The sequence below is a fragment of the Ambystoma mexicanum genome, chromosome 12, assembly GCF_040938575.1.
Source record: "Ambystoma mexicanum isolate Mex_15411 chromosome 12, UKY_AmexF1_1, whole genome shotgun sequence".
Taxonomy (NCBI): Eukaryota; Metazoa; Chordata; class Amphibia; order Caudata; family Ambystomatidae; genus Ambystoma; species Ambystoma mexicanum.
Genome location: NC_090936.1, coordinates 838665981 through 838682233, shown reverse-complemented (window position 1 = coordinate 838682233; position 16253 = coordinate 838665981).

The window sequence follows — 16253 nt, the reverse complement described above, 5'->3', positions numbered from 1 at the left end:
CAACAGATCCTCCCAAAAAAATTGGGAATAAAAGAAATCAAAATAAAAATAAAAATAAGAAACAATCAAAAATGGCCATTGATGGGCCCGGGGGGGTTGGGGAGGCCACCCAGGAGGTCCGAGGACAGGATGCACACCAGAACCCACCTGCGTGGATCCTGGGAAAATAAAACACCTCCATGGGCTCATGGCCCACACGGCTACCCTATTGTGGGAGTGTCACTGCTGTCGCTATTATCACCCTGTGCAGCTGCATCCGGAGGTGGTTGCACTATGGGAGGCAGCCCACGCAAGGCCCTAGTCTGCTCCTCCATGGCTGCAAGCATGCGGGTGTGGTAGGTCTGGTTCTGGAGGATGAGTGTGCGGAGGTCCCCATGCAACAACTCACGGGATGCCCGGACCTCCGCCCTCGTTGCCTGCATCTCAGCTGAGAGCGTACGGGTGAGACGCTCCATCTGCTGTTCTGTCCTTTGGTGTGTTGAAGCCTCAAGCTCAACAAGAGTCGTCCTGAGGTGTAGGAGCTCCTGCCTCAGGGCTTCCCTGTGGCCCTGGGACTCAATGGAGATGGCCTCCTGCAGAGTCGCCAGTGCCGCCCGCCTGTCCCTGTTGGACCCCAACATGTCCTCCCTGTGTGACTGGCAGATGGAGTCAGTTGCCTGCTCTAGTCGCTCCATCAGCCTTTCTGGGGGGACAATGGAAGTGGCCACCCTATCATCCTGAGCCATCATCTCGGATGATGCAGCCTGTTGGGTAGCCATACCGTAAATGGATTGCTCCCATGCGGTATTGCCAGGTGGCGTACGGCCACCACGTCGGCGGGCACCACACCTGTCTGGGGCAAGGCGAACTGCGCCTTGCTGTGCCGGCACTGCCTGAGGCTGCAGGACTGCATTCCCCCTCTGATCTGCTGGCCCAGGAACAGGATCAGATGTCGCAGAGTGTGACCCTGCATCCGTAACCACCGAAGGCGTAGCTGCCAACACTGACATCCCCATGGAGGGTACTGACCCTGGTGCAGGTGGGTGAGACAGAACAGAATCCCTCCCTGGAACACTCACCAGCGACGGCACGTAGGTCTCATCCGAATCAACACCTGAGTACAGCTCGGGGGAGGTGCAGCCAGAGACACCCCTTGAGAGCACGACCTGCAGCACTTGTGGGTTCTCCCCCACCACCACACCACGTCCCTCACTGGTGGTTGGTCGGCCCTGGGACACCTCCTGGGTCTGCACCATCTCCACAACCCCAGCAGTATCAGGTGCGTCTTCCCCTGCAAAGACATGAAAACAAAGTAATGGAAACAGGCATTAGCACCATGGCACACATTGAGGGCTGAGAAGCAAGAGAACCAGTACTTGATTGACATGTCCCACATGACTAAAACCCTCCCATGCATGCACCCTCACTGCGTATGAAGTGCAGGCAAACGGCACACACTGATGACACCAAGATGGAAGATGAACAAATTTTCTGCATGCTGCCTGGCAGTGGCATCACACATTGGCCTGTGATTGGCAGGTGAAACACACATGCCATCACACAGATGGCATGTACCATTGCTATTGAGTGAAGATGGAGAGGAGGGCAGCACCTATTCATTCAGTCCAGTTCCCGCATGTAATAGCTTTTCTGATTCTAACAGGTCAGATTTTTCACCTGGAGCTGCCAGTCTGTAATGGTCAAATTGCACAGGGACATGTGTGTACAAATGATATCCAGGTAACAAAGTCACTCCCCTTTACCATACCCATGTCAGACATGTGACTAGTGGACAGCGACATGCCTAGTGAAAGTGGTGGAATGCAAACAAACTGACTGAATGAACAGTGAAAAATAAGCAAATCTGTTGTGTCAAGGTGACACTTCAAGGGCAACTGGCGTGCAGTTGTGCTAGATGTCTACTGTTGGCAGAAGGGATACTGCTATGGCCAAATGCAGCTGCGCAGGAAGTATTGCATGAAGCACATGGCTGACCCATACGACTGAGGCGCACACACTCTCACCTGGCACCCAAACAGAAGCCCTCACACACACACCATGCACATGTATGACACACACATGCATGTGCACTCACCGGACAATGCCTCGTAATCAGCCAGATCTCCCACGCCTTGGATCTGTTCCTCCGTGACGTAGGTCCCAGCGACTGACTCATGTGGAGTGAGTTCCATGTCTACTACTGGAGACCCACCTCCAGTCACTAGAGTTGCGGCATGACTTGAGGCCAGCTTACTCTTTGCCCTGCGCTTTAGGTCATTCCAGCGCTTATAGCAATCATTGGCTGTGCGCCTCACGATTCCAAGGGCACTTACGATGTCCGCAACGGTCTGCCAGTGTGCCTGGCGTTGTGCAGGTGTGGTCTTGGATCCTGCAACAATGACCATCTCGTTGTCATGTCCGGACACATACTCGACAAGTGCATTCAGTTCGTCATCCGTGAAGCTGGGCTTCCTGGACGGGCCGGACTGTGTAGCCGTGTCTGGGGCATCAGCCTGTGCCGGACGAGCACTCTTCCTCTTCCGCTTGGAAGGTGGTGGTGATCCTGAGTGTCCTGCGCCGCTCTGGACACTAGGGGCAGGAGCCCTGGTGGACTCTGTATCAGGAGTGTTGGATTGCACACTCAGCATGGGAGTTGGTGCAGGCATTGGCTCTAGTGTGATGGTGTCAGGGGGAATGTCAGCAGCATGGACTAGGACCGACACTGTCCTGGCTGGGTGTGTGAGGGCTGGGGTGGATGGAGCCGCAGCTGCCCCTGCAGCCACTCCGCCCTGCCTCCTTGGTGCAGCAGATGACCTTGCTGCCCCAGATCCACGTGGCATGATGGCATCAACGTGCACCAGCGCACGTGTCGTAGCCCTGCTGACCTGGAAGTCAGCCATGGAGTCAGCCAGGTCTGGTGCCACAATGGGCTGGTCCAACAAGGGCTGAGCATGGATGGTGTCAGCCACTTCAGCCTCAACGGGAGGGGGGGGGGAGGGGGATGATGGGTGCCCTTGACTGGTCCTCCACACATGGGGGGACAGGCTCACCCTGCAAGTTACGACCACGTCCCCTACCGGATCCACCACGGCCACCACTTGTGGCTCTTCCACCTTTGCCACCCTTACGGAATCCTCGCCTCCCAGCCATGGCACTGATATTAATGTGCGTATGGGAGTGGCTGTAGACAATTGTCCTGGGCAATTGGGGGTCAAAGGGGTTGGGTACCAGATGGTAATTGTACCCTAGTGCTCTAGCACGGCTGATTGTAACCCCTGGGGAAAGATGACGGGTCACGCAACGCACAGGAGGCCCAAAAAAGGGAGATGACGTGCACGCAACCCCTCCTAGACCACGTGTGCAGAAAGAAAAACCTGCACTACGCTGTGGCACCCAGTAACACAAGAATGAACGTATGCGTGTCACACGCAGCCTAGAATGACCTCTGAAGGGGTAGGCTACACACGGGGCAAGCACAGAAGTTGGATACGTGCGTGACTCACCGTCTGCCAGGTAAAAGAGCGTGAAGAATGAGCGCGTTTGGCTGGCTAAACCCCCGCCAAAAGAAGATGTGTACGCTGTCTGAGAAGACAGGACAACAGTAGAAGGGGACACTGTTTGAGGGAACAGGCCCAGGTAAACCAGTAAAAGAGAAAAAAGAGAAAAAGCTGTCAGAGGTAACAGGGAATACGAACTGGAAACGCCGTGAAGTAAATTGCGTGTGAAACGACAAGAAGTACAGATTTCACCCACTCGCTCTCCACGAAAAGCACGTACAAGGAAATGGTGTTCTACATGTACCTTATATACAGGCCCACACGTACAGCGTCACTTACGCGGCGTGTACGTTCACCAATCACACGCTTTGTCACTCCTGCGTGTAGATCCATTTTCACCAATCACACGCTTTGTCACTTCTGCGTGTAGATCCATTTTCACCATTCACATGCTTTGTCACTTCTGCGTGTAGATCCATTTTCACCAATCACACGCTTTGTCACTTCTACGTGTACATCCATTTTCACCAATCACACGCTTTGACACTGGGACGTGTCACGCAACAATTTCCTGCACGTGCAGGTGACTATAGGCGCGCATATGCTGTTGACGGGTTTACGCGCTAAGGGCCTTTGCTGACGTGTGGGATTTCACTACCTATCAGGCTGTCCACGCGTTCACACACGAGAGACCACGCTCCTGGCCAGGAGGCGAAATTACTGCCCCCCAGAGCCCTGAGCACGCTCCCACCTGCCATCTGCTGCTGCCTGACTGCCTGCTGGCCACGTGCCCCACAGTGCTGGTGGGTGGGGGTGTTGGGAGACATGGGTGGGGGCCTGGTGGAGGGTGCCCCTGCACTGGTGGGGGTGGTGGGAGATATGGGTGGGGGCTTGGTGGAGAGTGCCCCTGGTGGCGGGGGGTGGGGGTGGTGGGAGACATGGGTGGGGGCCTGGTGGAGGCTGCCCCTGGTGGCGGGAGGGTGGGGGTGGTGGGAGACATGAGTGGGGGCCTGGTGGAGGCTGCCCCTGCACTACTGGGGGGGTGGGGGTGCAGGGGGACATGAGCAGGTGTGCAGGGTAGTCCCCTGTTTTGTAGGCTGCCTGCAGGGGCCGTGGAGGGTGTACAGGGAACACCTGTGAGGACCCACCCAGCCTAATCGCGTGTGATGATTCCCACGCACCCCTGTAATACACGTACCCTGGCCAATCGCGTGTTAAACTTCCCGCGTACCCCTGTAATACACGTACCCTGGCTAATCGCGTGTTAAACTTCCCGCGTACCCCTGTAATACACTTACCCTGGCTAATCGCGTGTTAAACTTCCCGCGTACCCCTGTAATACACTTACCCTGGCTAATCACGTGTTAAACTTCCCGCGTACCCCTGTAATACACGTACCCTGGCCAATCGCGTGTTGAACTTCCCGCGTACCCCTGTAATACACGTACCCTGGCCAATCGCGTGTTAAACTTCCCGCGTACCCCTGTAATACACGTACACTGGCTAATCGCGTGTATAACTTCACGCGTACCCCTGTAATACACGTACCCTGGCCAATCGCGTGTTAAACTTCCCGCGTACCCCTGTAATACACGTACCCTGGCCAATCGCGTGTTAAACTTCCCGCGTACCCCTGTAATACACGTACCCTGGCTAATCGCGTGTTAAACTTCCCGCGTACCCCTGTAATACACTTACCCTGGCTAATCGCGTGTTAAACTTCCCGCGTACCCCTGTAATACACGTACCCTGGCCAATCGCGTGTTAAACTTCCCGCGTACCCCTGTAATACACGTACCCTGGCTAATCGCGTGTATGACTTCACGTGTACCCCTGTAATACACTTACACTGGCTAATCGCGTGTTAAACTTCCCGCGTACCCCTGTAATACACGTACCCTGGCCAATCGCGTGTTCAACTTCCCGCGTACCCCTGTAATACACGTACCCTGGCTAATCGCGTGTATGACTTCACGTGTACCCCTGTAATACACTTACACTGGCTAATCGCGTGTTAAACTTCCCGCGTACCCCTGTAATACACGTACCCTGGCCAATCGCGTGTTCAACTTCCCGCGTACCCCTGTAATACACGTACCCTGGCTAATCGCGTGTATGACTTCACGTGTACCCCTGTAATACACGTACCCTGGCCAATCGCGTGTTAAACTTCCCGCGTACCCCTGTAATACACGTACCCTGGCCAATCGCGTGTTAAACTTCCCGCGTACCCCTGTAATACACGTACCCTGGCTAATCGCGTGTTAAACTTCCCGCGTACCCCTGTAATACACTTACCCTGGCTAATCGCGTGTTAAACTTCCCGCGTACCCCTGTAATACACGTACCCTGGCCAATCGCGTGTTAAACTTCCCGCGTACCCCTGTAATACACGTACCCTGGCTAATCGCGTGTATGACTTCACGTGTACCCCTGTAATACACTTACACTGGCTAATCGCGTGTTAAACTTCCCGCGTACCCCTGTAATACACGTACCCTGGCCAATCGCGTGTTCAACTTCCCGCGTACCCCTGTAATACACGTACCCTGGCTAATCGCGTGTATGACTTCACGTGTACCCCTGTAATACACTTACCCTGGCTAATCGCGTGTTAAACTTCCAGCGTACCCCTGTAATACACGTACCCTGGCCAATCGCGTGTTAAACTTCCCGCGTACCCCTGTAATACACGTACCCTGGCTAATCGCGTGTATGACTTCACGTGTACCCCTGTAATACACTTACCCTGGCTAATCGCGTGTTAAACTTCCCGCGTACCCCTGTAATACACGTACCCTGGCCAATCGCGTGTTCAACTTCCCGCGTACCCCTGTAATACACGTACCCTGGCTAATCGCGTGTATGACTTCACGTGTACTCCTGTAATACACTTACACTGGCTAATCGCGTGTTAAACTTCCCGCGTACCCCTGTAATACACGTACCCTGGCCAATCGCGTGTTCAACTTCCCGCGTACCCCTGTAATACACGTACCCTGGCTAATCGCGTGTATGACTTCACGTGTACCCCTGTAATACACTTACACTGGCTAATCGCGTGTTAAACTTCCCGCGTACCCCTGTAATACACGTACCCTGGCCAATCGCGTGTTCAACTTCCCGCGTACCCCTGTAATACACGTACCCTGGCTAATCGCGTGTATGACTTCACGTGTACCCCTGATATGCACGTTACCCGCTTTGCGTTCCTTGTTTGGCTGCCCTGTAAACTGGTCCAGGGTTAGCGCAGCCCTTTGCGATGATTTAGCGAATTTGCTGGCTTTTCCTTGCGCGAGGGCGTTCTTGGGGGCGTTACTGGCGCTGCTGCAGGGTCGCTGCGATACTCTGCGCCACGGCTGGTTTGGGAGCATGAAATCCATGAATACGCTGTGCGCGGAAATCGGTTTTAGCGCACGTGCCTGGCGCAGTCAATCGCACGCGGACACTCTGCGCCAGTCGCTTGCGACACTTTTCTGCGAAATTCTATGAATTACCCTGTAAATATATATATGTTAAGTGCACATTAGGTAATGATTATTAATTTCCTTGTATAGACAAGTGTCTACCATTATTATCACTGTCTTCAGACATTTCCTCATGTGGAAAATTTTCTTCCAGCCACTCCAAAGTACTGCACATTTCTGTGTGAAAAACAAAAATATATTAATTATACTGTGCCTCATACAAAAAGTAGAGCAATATATACAAAAAATGAAGTTTACTTACTAGTTTCTGGTAAATTGTATTCGTTTTGTTGTGTAGGTGTACTGTTGCTTCTAGCTCTGCATTTTATGTGAGGCAATTATGTTGGAGGTATATCTTTTTTGTTATGGTATAATCCATTTTATCACATATCATACTTCAATGACTGGTTGATGTGTTAAATATGTAGGTTCCACTGCTTATTTATTAATATATATAACATGTATATGTGCTGCATTTTGAACTTGCTTAGTGTTTATATGGTATGATAGAACAATTTCAGATACCCCCTGTGTGTTTGGGTAGTGTTGATGTCGTCCGTGACCGTCCGCGGACATCAAATTCATTAGCGGGGTGTTCGGTATGTTGTAAGTTAATTGTATATAAACTAAGGGAACCCTAGTACACATCTATCAAATTTACACTATGAAAATGTATATTCAGTAAAAAAAACGTTGTTAAAGAGATGTTATGGTTAAGTTGCGCTACTAAAAACCTATGAAATTCCGTAACAAACTTTGTTAAAGGGACGTTATGGTTAAGTTGCGCTACTAAAATCCTATGAAATTCAGTAAAAAAAGTTTGTTAAAGGTACATTATGGTTCCAAGTTAAACCGAAAAACCCCTAAGAAATTCGCCAGTTATGGTAAGCTAAGCAACCATAACTCGCGCCACCACTGTGCACTGCTAAGACTAACACACAGGACATCAAAGATGACATCACAAATGTCATTGATGACATCACTGATGACATCACATGTGCATTTACTTTTCATGAAAACTCTGTACAAGGGATTCTGATTATAATGTTGACAGAAAAAGTGTCAAGGTTCATTGGCATAGATATCTTGAGCTATGTAGTGCATTAGGCAATGCATTGATATAAATAGCATTCTATTATGAAGTTCTTTACAGTATACTAAGCTACTCATGTATAAATATAAGCATTGTGTGCAGCATACATGATGTAGGTGCAATATTCATAATCTTCCATGTTGAATAGCGAAATGATCAATGTTTTCTTACTAGAGTTTTGTGTACTGTGCAACATGTAAAAAGTAGCTAATAAAACCAATTACTACATACTTTCATTATTACATACAAAACACAAAGAGACAACAACATATACAAATCTGAGTATGTATAGAGAAAGTGAAGAATGCAAAAAAACAGCAGTTGAAGCAGAACGTGTTCACAACCTAACTGATTATATTTATGCACAGAAAGGCTTGCTCTGCTTCAAACCTACTACTTCCCTATGAACAAATATGACATGATGTGACTGCACCCTAAAGAACGTAATGCAAATACAAATATGAGCACATCCAGAGAAAGTACAATAATGAAAAAACAGCAGAACAATAAGAAAGTGTTGATAACCTTACTGATTGTCTTCATACACAGAAAGCATTGCTATCTTTTAAGTGTGTATTTTTCCTATGTTTATGTTTCATATGCAATAAAAAGAGGTTTGGCAGAGAGGGGCCTCGCAAGGTACAGCACTTTGACACCAATTATATGGGTTTTGGATGGGCTGTGGGTGAGAGCAGGAGCAGTAGTGGGAACCTGCCAAGTACCCACTAATGAAATGAACTAGGAAAGGAGAGGGCTTGCTCTCACACTGCGCACACAATTGCAATAAAAAGCACAGATGCTATGTATATTAGTTGGTTTTAATCAACACTGTTGCAGCCTGACACGTGTTTCGAGCTTCCTGCTCTTCCACTGAGGCTTAGACTTAATTTCTCTATACACTGGGTACGAAACTGAAGGTAAGCAATTAGTCAGAATAACAAAATCATACATGGGCTCCCAATAGCTTGCAGTTGCACAAAGAAATATACAGGGTAAATTGTTGAGTTGCAGCACTAGGCGGTGAACACGCTGCAACTCAACAATTTACCTTTCCTATGTTTCATATGCTGTGAGTGGACCCTAAGTGGATTATTCTAAGAACATATTTGATGTATACGTCTACAAATATAGTACTTTTTGATTTCATTGTCCCTAACTAATACTGTCTAAGATATATCGCTAAAGGAAAAAACAGTGAGTCAGACATGTCATGTCATCAGTGATGTCATCAATGACATTTGTGATGTCATCTTTGATGTCCTGGGTGTTAGTCTTAGCAGTGCATGGTGGTGGTGCGAGTTATAGTTGCTTAGCTTACCATAACTGGCGAATTTCAGGGGTTTTTCGATTTTACTTGGAACCATAACGTCCCTTTAACAAAGATTTTGTACTGAATTTCAAAGGTTGTTAGTAGCGCAACTTAACCATAACGTCCCTTTAACAAAGTTTTTTAACTGAATATATATATATATATATATATATATATATATATATATATATATATATATATATATATATATATCCTTGATTTGTTGGATGACCTGGGTGGCCAATATGCTAATTATTCTGATGACACCCACTTCCTCTTTGAATTAATAGGCATATATGCGACTGATCTTGAAAAAGTGAGTTTTTCTTATTCCCAATTCTCAATTCTAGTTAATATTATTCATGTTAGTAAAGCAGTAAAAACTCTTGATGTAATTCTGGATTCCGAATGTTCCATGAAACGATATGTCTCAAGTGTATGTTCATTTTGTGGATACATCATTAAATTATTGCATCAAACCAAGCCTTACCTTTGCATTAAAAACAGATCTCTCTTAGCTACTGCCCTCATCAATATGAGGCTTAAATATTGTAATAGCTTGCTCTTTGGCAACTCACAATCTAGCATTGCTGGTTTTCAAGCCTTGCAAAACGGAGCCGTTAGAGCTATATATGGCCTAGCCAAGCATGATCATGCCTCTACGATTAGGAAATAGCTACATTGGCTTCTGTTCAAACAGAGAATCAAACATAAATGGCTCTCTTTGACATATTAAAGCCAAAATGATATTGCTTTACTTTACCTATACAAAAATTGGTTTGTGTAGCCAACACACCAGAGACCTTGCATTCTAATAACACACTTGCTTTATTTCAGCCCTGTTTCTGCTTAAAGCGATTAGGTGGCACTTGTTTTGAAGTCTGCGCACCCGAGGAGTGGAATACTCTCCTGCTGGACTGTAAACGCTCTCCCTCACTTCGAACCTTTAAAAAGACCATCAAAACATTTATTTTTAACTCGGCTGATTGAACAATTCTTTCTTTAATCCCTGACTCATCTGTCCTATTTTGTTTGCACCCTGAGACCTCTGGGCGTGTGGCTTTTGAAGAATTTTAAATAAATAAATACAAATAAATGAACACATCCTTTGCATGCCTATTCTGTTCACTCCTATTTATCTAATAACAATTACTGATACCATGGCATGCTGTCTGTTGTGGGTGTTATGTCACCATGTCATGGCCTTTGGGGGATAATGCCACATTAGGGCCCAAGATAGCTTCTCAGGGTGTACACAACTGTTATTTAGTTATTCTCACAATGCACCCACTCATCCCCAAATGTTTTCCAGACCTGCCTAGTAACGCTAATACCGCACAGCGGAAAATGTGCCAAAACAAGGCTCACCTTCAAAATATCAGCGCTAATTGTGCTACCGCCGGTGTCCCTGGGGAGGCCTTGCGGTGGAAGGATAGCTCAGGGGTAACGTGTTTGTCTTGGAAGCAAAACAACGGAGCGCAACACAGTTTCGAATTACAATCCTGCACTTAGAAACCACTTGTTGGTATTAAGCGCTTTATAAAAGAACAATTATAAATATTAGTGCCCATGAAAACAGATTCATCGCCGGAACGGGAAGCATGGCAGCAGTCATCTTTAAAAACTCAATCTTACCAAAATCACCCACTTCCTGCAGCATCTATCCAGACCTAAAAGACAGTGCAAACATGTCTCAGGAGAGGATCCGAGGAAAGGTGCCAGAGAACAGGCTGAGAAAGCTCAAATTCTGTGAGAGAGAGCTGGTGGTCCTCATTGATGAGGTTAGTGGCCCACTTCGATGAACTATATGGCAGCAGGCAAAGAAAAACAACTGGCCAGTGCAAGACTGCCATCTGACAGTCCAAAAGGTGACTGTGGTGGGCAGCATCTCCCGTGATGCAGAGGACACTTCATAACAGGTGGATAACCTCAGGGTCAGGGACTGGGACTCATCTCCCAGCACCGCTAGGAGTCCATGGCAGCTGGACTGGAGAGGGAAACATTAAGCCACTGGTCCTGATGGCAAGGGAGGAAAAATGCAGCACCATCCTCGATATGGAGGGCATCAAGGGAGTCACAGGAGCAGAGGTGGGTGCCAGCAGCCAGGAGGTGGGTAAGTCAACACCCACACCACACAGCAAATGTGCATGCGTAAATTACAGCCCAACACAAGATGCCATAGTGGACAGGGACACATTCCAGCAGACCCAAAGCTGGGCCGGCCAATCAGAGTGAAGTGACGGGGTTCCGCATCAGCCACCCTCCAGAGCAACCAGGGGACAGGGCACCCAGAGCACTATGAGCGGTATTGTAGTGTGAAGGGGTGGCAAGCAACCAATTCAAGTGCAATGCAGACCAAACTTCTAATAGTGCACCCTGTGACAGCAGGATTGTGGTGCACAAGTAACAATGACACCATGCAGCAGTAACACCAAGATGTTCTGGGCCCAGTTGGCCTGCTCCATGTTGGCATGTCATACGAGCCCCATGGAAGTGCATGTCCCACTACACTGACATGGGTGCAGCAAACAGAACTCTACAGCACAACACTGCTGGCTGCACAGCAGCCCCACATAGAGCCATTGCAGTGCCATAGAGGAAGCCACCACAACTGCTCCCACAAGGGGCGTGTCACCCAGAGAGGTGATGTGGGTGCATGAGCGACCACAAACATGCATGAAATACATCTGCTGCACCAGCATGGATATCCTGCCATCCCCACACACAGGCCAAAGGCCATCCAGTCATTTGTCACACACACATGGCTGCTGCCATCCCTGCAATGTTGTGTCCACATGCAATGTCGCATGAACATCCATGCCCATCTATGTGTGTTGTGCCACTCTGTACCATAGCTAATGTGTCTTGCATGCCAATACACGTGAATTAACCATACCTGACAACATTTCATGTGTCCCCTAGAGGTACGCATGCATCACTGGAGGCATCGGCGGAGGATGAGGGGGCAGGCTTGTCAGTAGATTGCACCTTCAGGCCCTCAAGGTCTGCCACCATCACCCTTCAAGGGTGCATACAATACATGCCAAGGTGCAAGGACCACCATGTAACACCTGCACCCGGAAAGGCCAAGTCTGCAGGTGGCAGCACAGGCCCTGCTCCAACACCACCTGACACACAGACCAACTACACACCCACTGCACCCACTCAGCAGCAGTCACTGAGGCCACACCTGCTGGCATGTCCACCGTTGAGAGCCAGGGGATACAGTCCCAGTGACAGAGCATGATGAAAGCCCACACACCCTGGAGAACCCTCCCCACAAGCAGCATGCCCAGACACCTGAACCAGATGTGAACACACCATCACATGGCTCACCAGCCTTCAACCCTGACCCTGTGCATAGCCCCTCTCACAATCAGCACACACCACTGAGCCAGTCCATCCCCCGGAGGGTGGATGAACAGGAGAGGTAGGGGGAGCATACTGGGGAGTTGCTGGTGGGAAGAGAGAGGTAGAATAATGTTCTGGGGAGTTGGGGGTAGGAGGGGTAGGGGGATAGTATGCTGGGGAATTGGTGGTGGGAGGGGGAGCAGGAGGGGGAATAGTTAGTGCACATTATTTCAGTAAAACAGTTGAACTGCTTCAATGCGTGGACATTCCTGATTGCTTCATTGTCGTTGTTATGAATTGACGTGAGTGTCACACAGTGGTGCATGGCATGTGCCATAAGAATCTATCAAGCGAAATTGTCTATCAGTAACTGGCGATCCAATCTGCCATCCATGGCATCGTCTATGGCAATGTGTGCAGTCGCCTGTGCCACAAGCACGGCGTCCTCATCCTCTGGGGGTGGCATGTAAACATCAGGGGGTAGTGGGACATTTCTCTGTAGGCATATATTGTGCATTATGGCAAGGACAAGCACAATTGTACTCACCTTTTCAGGTGTGTATGTCGGGCTCCACCAGCATGGTTGAGGCAGCGGAAATGGACCTTTTTGGAGGGCAAAGGTATGCTCAATGCACACAATGGTCCTGCTGTGAGCTTGGTTGTAGGTAATATTCTAGAGTGTTTGAAGATCGAGCCCAGGTGACATTAGCAAGGGCAGCTGCGGGTATGTTATATTATGTTATGTTATGTTACTTGGCATTTATATAGCGCCTTATATATCATTGTTATGACCTCAAAGCGCTGCTAGGTTGAATGCCCTGGGGAACTGCAGTTCAAGTCAGTAGAGAGAGAGATTGTTGTATGGTGCGTGGGCACACCAGATATTTGGTGATTAGTAAAATCAAGGCTTTGAGTACTGTAAGCCACACAGATCCAAGGAGATGACAATAAAGTAAAAATATTGACCTTGATGATGTGTGCAACATTTTAGCAGACAGGAGAGTAGTGAGCAAGGATAGGGATAGACTTCACCTCCTTTTGTGTACCCTTGACAGGTGTAATATTAGTAACCACCAAGGGCAAGCCCCTTACCTGTAGAGAGGGCCAATTAGCGAATATAGGGACATTTTGTTTACATACATTTCTTACCACATTTTACTCGAAAATGTAGATGCGGTTGGGTTTAGGCTGGATGTACGGGGATAGGGGATTGCTGGATGTCTCCCCCCACATTTTTACGATAAAATGAGGATAAAAAGAATTTGACCAAATGGGCCTAAACCAAATTGCTGCGAGGTAACTTCATAGATCCGAACAGCTGCATTAGGCATAGTGCATTCTGCTGGTTGTGATGCTGTTTGGGTTTGTCAAGTTCAGCTTGTTGCACTTGTATTCTGAAACTAGGAAGTCTCTTTATCAGGTGAGGGCATCAGTCTTGAAGAGATTTGTATTTGGAGTGGAGATGGTGGAGATGGGTTATTGTTTACCTTGGCAGTTCATTTGGTGTGTTCAGAGAAGATGAAAGGCTCTATGAGAAGACATGAGCTAAACCAGGATGTAGCAGAAGTAAATCAGGGTGGTTGAGTTTAGAATCAATAGGAGAGTAGATCACTGGAATATACTTGGCTTAACATGTCAGGGAACTTTAGTGTGGATGGCTGTGAAAATAAGCTCTGAGTGTTGTTTGCATTTTTACAATAATTGTAAGCAGACTGATTCCATGGAGACCAATTCCATAGATCTGTTGGCGCCTTCTTTTGTCACCATTTTTTCCTACTTCTGTTTGAACATGTTCAGAACGGGAGGACCCAGGACCAGAACTCCTGCCCCACTTAACATCAGGTAAGCTCACTTGAATATCTGTTCACCCCTCTCTGCCAACAGCCCATCCCTACAATCACCACTCATCAGCAACCACGCCACTCACCAGCAACATCATGGACACTGCATCGCAGCAACCTTACCAACAACACCATATCACTCAATCATCCACCAATACCCGAAACTTCCTGTGATGTCCTCAGAGTTAAAAGGCTGTGTGATGTACCTTCCGCTACCCCTGGCATTTGGTGAAATGACGTCCCATGTGCATCAGGGTTATACAGCCTTATAATCTATATTTTACAGAGACAGAGGGGGTGCCTGGACAGGCACATGCTGATTTACAAGTGATCACTTCTAGACAAATGCTCAGGTAAAAGAATGCATTTGGTGAGTTAAAACTAAGGCATGACTAAAAATGGCAAAATGTTAAAGCCATTAAACGTGCACATGTTGAAAGTCAAACGACATGCTTTTCAGGCATTAAGAGTGTATTGACTGTAGCTGAATGATGACAGAACACCTGTGGTTGTTTACAGATCCCTCTCCCTCATCCATGAAGCTTCAAAGTAACAGCAAAGCAGAACACTGGAGCAGAAGCAAACTGTTTTGCAGTAAAATATAGGTTAGACAGCTTATTTATTTGAAGAGTGAAATACATATTCCGTGTCCCAGGTAGAAGCACAGCATCAAACAATCCTGTTCTCATTTTATAGCCTGTTGATCGTTTTATTTTTAAGTCCACTATGGACAACTTGCACTAATGTAATGTAATACATGTAGTACAATATAAAAAAAATGCTGCTCTTAAATAATGACTCTCTATCACACATGAACATAAATAGCTACAAGTAAAATTACTATACAAGAAATGGGGAAGTAACAACACGATAACGAATATTAGCGCAGGAAATCGGTAAGCCGAATGTTTTGTATGCAGTCAATAACTACTGGTATTGAACACATTGCCAACATTTTGACTTCTGAAGCAGCCAGGAAATCAACAGAAGGCATGTGTCTCAATTAAAGAAAAAAACAGCAATTCAATTTTTGAGTGGGATGTCTTTCAATATGACATTCCAGCCTAGCTTATTACACCAAAGTGAGAGCGAAAACATGAAACAATCCTTTCACATTTTGAAAGAAAACCTGTTCACTTTAACATTGCACCTAACGCAAGCTCCTTCGAAAACTGTTCCAGCTCAACAAAGTTGGCAAATAAAATGCCTACCTTTTCAATCAAACTAAGGTATGCAAATATTACAAACTAAAACTGCATTTCATTTAATAACATACTGTTTATGCTTTACTCTATTTTAAAATTAACATGTTTTACTTCTCCACCACAACTCCAAAACATGCATTGCTATTACCACCTTGCGCTAATAACCTTATTGACCTCGGGAGGGCTCGTTATCGCTTGGGAGGATGACCCCTCACCAACTTATGGCTCAAGGCAAACTTAGTTGTGGGTCATTATCCCACAATAACAATGCCTCCCTCAGACTAAAAGGCCATATATGTATCATTTAACATTTATTAAGTGATGCAAATTCTATATTATGTCTATTTTATTTGATAAACACAGTGTGCGCCATTGGTATAGCCTATTGCAACTTTAGAGAGTAACAGAAACACTGAGCCTAAAGGTGTGAGGAAAAGGTAAACACATGTTGCACTTAGCATACAGTATATAATGTTCTTCAGAAAGAGCCATTATTTGGAAAGTCAAAATG